We start from the raw sequence: 6000 nt of genomic DNA on the forward strand, positions 1-6000 counted from the left end.
ATACCTTAGTTAGACCCCACTTGGAGTACTGTGTTCATTTCTGGTCACCTCATTACAGAAAGGACGTGGCTACTATAGAGAGGGTGCAGAGGAGATTTACAACAATGTTGGCTGGATTGGAGAGCATGCCTTATGAGAATAGTTTGAGTGAACTTGGCCTTTTCTCCTTGGAGCGAAAGAGGATGAGAGGTGACCTGATAGACAAGTATAAGATGGTGAGAGGCATTGATCATGTGGATAATCAGAGGCTTTTTCCCAGGGCTGAAATGGCAAACATGAAGGGGCATAGTTTTAAGGTGCTTGGAAGGAGGTACAAGGGGGATATCAGAGGTAAGTTGTTCACACAGAGAGTGGTGGGTGCATGGGATGCACTGCCAGTGACGGTGGTAGAGGCGAATACAATAGGGTCTTTTAAGAGCCTCTTAGATAGGTACATGGAGCTTAGAAAATTAGAGGACAGTGCAGTAGGGAAATTCTAGGCAGTTTCTAGAGTAGATTTCATGGTTGGCACAACATTGAGGGCCGAAGGGCCTGTAATGTGCTATAGATTTTCTATGTTCTATGAGCTCCAAGTGTGAAAGCAATACACAACATAGAAACAACATAGCTGGTGTGTTGTTGGTTGTGGAGTATGCGGCATTACAATATATAAGGAAGAAAGTAGCGGGCTTCTGATTCAGTGTCAGTGTAGTGTGTTCTGCTGGCATTGCTAACAGTGCATTCTTTAGATTTGTAGACAAACATTTCTGTCAAGATATTAGTAGCTAGGTGGTATGGTGCAGATGTAATATGAGTTATTCCATTCATTTTCAGGAATGACTGAAATTGACTGACTGAGTGCTTGAGAACACCTCTCATTGAGAAGAGGATTCTCAACACATGAACAGTGTGTGAGCCTGTAGTGGAGACTATTGGGAACTCTTTGGGCCACTTTGTAGCTGCATCCACTGATACCAAGAAATGTGTACCAATGAATGATCCCACAAAATCTACACAAATCTTCTGCCAGGGCAGTGCAGGCCATTGGCAGGGATGGAGAGGCGCTGCTCTGGGCATTTCTAAATGTGTTGGCATCCCAAACAGTGTATGGTAAGCTGCTCAATCTGCTAATGTGTCCCGGGACAGCAGACAAAGCTTTAGGCCAAGGCTTCCATTTTAATTACTCCTAGATTTTACTGGCACACAGCTCCTCCAAAGCTTCAGCTCTCAGCTTTGATGGTACAAAGACTCGCAATCCCCGCAGAAGGCAAACCAAGTCAAGGACAAGTTGATCCCAGCCATGGTAAAAATGGGGGAGCTGCAGTTTCTGCTGCACATTCCAGCCATGTTGGTTGTCAGTGTAGAGCTGAGACAATGAAAGGGTCCTTTCTAGTTTCTCTGACATATTAGGGAGGCCTTCGATTTGCATTAAGAAGAATATGTCAAAAGGAGTGTTCTATTTTGTAAATTTTTCAGATACTTCCTTTCCCAAGGGTAAACAGGACAATCTATCAGCATTTCCAAGATTAATAGTCCCCTTGAATTGGATCTTGTAATTGTATCCTTCAAGAAACAGAGCCAATCTCTGCATTTGTGCTGTTCTTGTTAGTGTAACACCCTTCTGTGGATTGAAAATGGACACCAGTGTTTGATGATGAGTGATGTTGATGCACCATCAATAACTCTAGGAAACTGGAAGTGAACGATAGGCTTTTATTAACAGCGAAAAAGGGACTAAGACCATGTCGAGACTGAGGGAGGAGCAGTGCCCCCAATCACCTTTATACAGGGGTCTGTGGGAGGAGCCACAGGAGCAGTCAGGGGGGGGGCGTGTCCAGACAGGTATACATAGTTTACCACATTCACCCCTCTTTTGTTTTGAAAGAGAGTCCCCACGGGGCAAAGTTTCTGACAAATATATTTACCGAAGTTTCTGACAAGTATTTTCACAGGTCGAGTCTATCAGGCGGCTGAGTCCGTCACTGCGATCTACGTAGCACCGGTGGTGATTGCACCGGTGATGGTGGTTGTGCTGGCTCCGGCCTGACTTGAGGTGCCAGCCCGTTAGGCATCAGTAATCCCTCATGTGTGTGCGTGGCACCCGGTATGGGAGTGTCAGGAGGAGTCGGTGTAGGGCTGGGCGTGTGCGGTGTCTCATGGGTAGGTGTCTCGTGGGCATATACATTGGTGGGTACGGGGTCCATAGTCACCATGGAGCGTTCAGGGTAGGGGTCTGGTACTCCTGCGGGCACCAGGTGGCGGATTGCAACCGTGTCCTCCCGCCCATCAGGTAAGATCACGTAGGCGTACTGGGGGTTCGCATGAAGTAGGTGAACCCTCTCGACCATCGGAGAGTATTTATTGCTCCTTGCATGTTTCCGGAGCAGCACTGGCCCTGGGGACGTCAGCCAAGCTGGTAGGGTGGTCCCAGTGGCAGACTTCCTGGGAAAAGAAAAGAGTCGCTCATGAGGGGTGGCATTGGTGGACGTGCATAACAGGGAGTGGATGGAGTGGAGTGCCTCGGGGAGGACCTCCTGCCAGTGAGAGACCAGCAGTCCCTTTGACTGAAGGGCTAAGAGTGTGACCTTCCACACTGTGACATTCTCCCTTTCCACCTGTCCATTCCCCCGGGGATTATAGCTCGTGGTCCTACTAGTAGCAATGCCCCTAGCCAGCAGGTATTGGCGCAGCTCATCACTCATAAACGAGGACCCTCTATCACTGTGGATATAGCAGGGATACCCGAACAGAGTGAAGAGCTGCGCAGGGCCTTTATGATGGACGTGGCGGTGGTATCGGGGCAGGGGATGGCAAAGGGGAACCGCGAGTACTCGTCGATTATGTTAAGAAAGTACACATTGCAGTCGGTGGAGGGAAGGGGGCCCTTAAAGTCGACACTCAGTTGCTCAAAGGGGCGGATGGCCTTGATAAGTTGCGCCTTTGCTGGACGGTAGAAGTGCGGTTTGCACTCAGTGCAGACTTGGCAGTCCCTGGTCATCGTCCTGATCTCCTCGAGGGAGTACGGCAGGTTCCGTGCTTTCACGGTGGAAAAGCCGGGTCACCCCTGGGAGGCAAACATCCGCATGGAGGGTGTATAGCTGGTTGAGCTGTGCGCTGGCACACGTTCCCCAGGATAGGGCATCAGGGGGCTCATTGAGCCTTCCAGGCCAGTACAGGATGTCATAGTTGTAGATGAAGAGTTCGATTCTCCACCTCAAAATTTTATCATTTTTGATTTTGCCCCCGCTGTTGGTTGCTGAACATGAACACCACTGAGTGCTGGTCGGTCAGCAAGGTGAACCTTTTGCTGGCAAGATAGTGCCTCCAGTGCCTAATAGCTTCCACTATGGCCTGAGCTTCTTTCTCCACCACGGAGTGCCGAAGTTCAGAGCCTTGAAGGGTATGAGAAAAGAATGCTACTGGCCTGCCTGCCTGATTGAGGGTAGCAGCCAGCGCAAAGTCAGAGGTGTCACTCTCTACCTGGAAGGGAATGGTCTCGTCCACCGCATGCATCATTGGTTTGGCAATGTCCCATTTAATGCAGCTGAAGGCTGCGCGGGCCTCGGCTGAGAGGAGAAATGCAATGGACTTGACCGGGGGTGGGCCTTGTCTGCGTAGTGAGGGACCCACTGGGTGTAATAGGAAAAGGGTAATTGGGTGGTTCCGAACACACACTTGTCCCTGTTATAGGTAAGGTTAAAAGCTTTGGCCGCTTGGAAAAATTGTTGGAGATTGGTATCGTGATCCTGCTGGTCGTGACCGCAGATGGTGATGTTATCCAGGTATGGGAACATGGCCTTCAGTTGGCACTGGTCCACCATCCGGTCCATTTCCCGCTGGAAGACAGAGACACCATTCGTGACACCGAAGGAGACGCGCAGGAAGTGATAAAGCCTGCTGCCTGCCTCGAAGGCGGTGTAGGGGCGGTCCTCCGGGCGGATGGGGAGCTGATGGTAAGCGGATTTTAGGGCTATGGTCGAGTACACCTTGTACTGAGCTATCTGATTGACCATATCCGCAATGCGGGGTAGGGGGTACGTGTCAAGCTGCGTGAACCTATTGATGGTCTGGCTATAGTCCATGACCATCCTATTTTTCTGCCCGGTCCGAACAACAACCACCTGGGCCCTCCAAGGACTTGTGCTTGCCTCAATGATCCCCTCCCTGAGCAGCCGCTGCACCTCTGACTGAATGAAGGCCCTGTCCCCCGCGCTGTACCTCCTGCTTTTAGTTGCCACAGGTTTACAGTCAGGGGTCAGGTTGGCGAACAGCGGTGGGGGTGGGATCTTGAGGGTGGAGAGGCTGCAAGTGGTGTCCGTAGCACGGCTGTTGGCATGGTGCTGGGTGGGATGTGCGGGATGTGCGGGTCGGTGTGTGTGTGTGGTCAATAGTGGGGTATATGACGAAGTCCCACAAAACTGAGGATTTCTGATAGTGATTGGTGGGTGGGGCCCGTCATACTCCATTGTATTTCACACGTTTTTCAGGTGGCTCTGGAAGTCGAGCCCCAATAGCACAGGGGCACACAGTTGAGGCATGACCAGTAGCGCAAAGTCCCGATATTCTGTGCCCTGCACCACCAGTGTTGCTACACAACCCCCCCCCCCCCCCCCGGGTGTCTGTGGAGTATGACCCAGAAGCCATGGTGACTCTCTGGCTTACCGGCTGTGTCACGAGTCCGCAGCGTTGCACTGTGTCCGGGTGGATAAAACTCTCAGTGCTGCCCGTGTCAAGCAGGCAGCTAGTCCTGTGCCCCTCCACCAGGATGTTCATCATTGACCTTGCCAGCTGGTGGGGAGCACTTTGGTCGAGGGTCACGGAGGTGGCGCCGGCCAAGATGGCCGCCCCCATGCCTTGCACATGGCGGGCAGGCAAGATGGCAGCGACCAAGATGACGACCCCCATGCCTCGCATGTGGCGCTGCTCGATCCCGTTCGCAGTTTGGACTTATAGGCTTTGGCGAAGTGGTCCTTCTTTCGGCAGCTGGAGCAGGTAATTTCTTGGGCTGGGCAGCGTTTTCGGGGGTGATTTGAGAGTCCGCAAAAGTAACACTGCACGGAGTTGCAACTGACAGCAGCCGTGGTCGATTCGCCGGTGGGTTGCGGGGACTTCACGGACTCGCGACTGGCAGCAGCTGAGGTCGATTTGCCGGCGGGTTGCGGGGTCTGCAGCATCCACGGGGCCGGCGGGAGATCGCGCACCTGGACAGTGACAGCGTTGTGCAGAGCGGCCTCCAGCGTGTCGGCCAGCTCGATCGCCGAATGTAAGGTAAGATCGGCGTGTTCCAGCAGCCGCTGGCGCACGTACACTGACCTGATTCCCGTAATGAAGGCGTCTCTTACTAGCAGCTCCGCATGCTGTTCCACTGTCAGTCCTCTGCAGTCACAGGCCCGCACAAGTGTCTGTAGGGCCCGGACAAATTCAGCGCTCAACTCTCCAGCCCGCTGCTGCCATGTCGCTAAGCGATGTCTTGCGTAGACGGTGTTCACCGGCCGCCGGTATTGTCTTTTGAGGGCGTCCAGTGCCCCATGGTAGGTCGGCAGGTCCCTGATCAGGAAGTAGACCCGCGGACTGACCCTGGAGAGGAGAACTCTGTGTATCGTGGCAGCCTCGGTCACTCGAATCTCCTTCAAGTACGATTTGAAGCATGCAAGCCAGAGTTCAAAAGCGATGCCGGCTTCGGGAGATTGAGGGTCAATATCCAATCTGTCGGGACGTAAAATTCGTTCCATGTTTTAAATTCGCTGTTAATAAAATTGATGCACCATCAGTAACTCTAGGAGACTGGAAGTGAATGGTAGGCTTTTATTAACAGCGAAAAAGGGACCACGACCATGTCGAGACTGAGGAAGGAGCAGTGCCCCCAATCGCATTTATACAGGGGTCTGTGGGAGGAGCCACAGGAGCAGTCAGCAGAGGGGGGTGGGGGGGGGGGAGCGTGTCCAGACAGGTATACATAGTTTACCACAGATGTCGGTAAACTCTCTCCCACACAAGTACTGGTTGAAATGTTTTACACCC

This window comes from Hemitrygon akajei, chromosome 4 (genome assembly GCF_048418815.1).
Source record: "Hemitrygon akajei chromosome 4, sHemAka1.3, whole genome shotgun sequence".
NCBI classification, from domain to species: Eukaryota; Metazoa; Chordata; class Chondrichthyes; order Myliobatiformes; family Dasyatidae; genus Hemitrygon; species Hemitrygon akajei.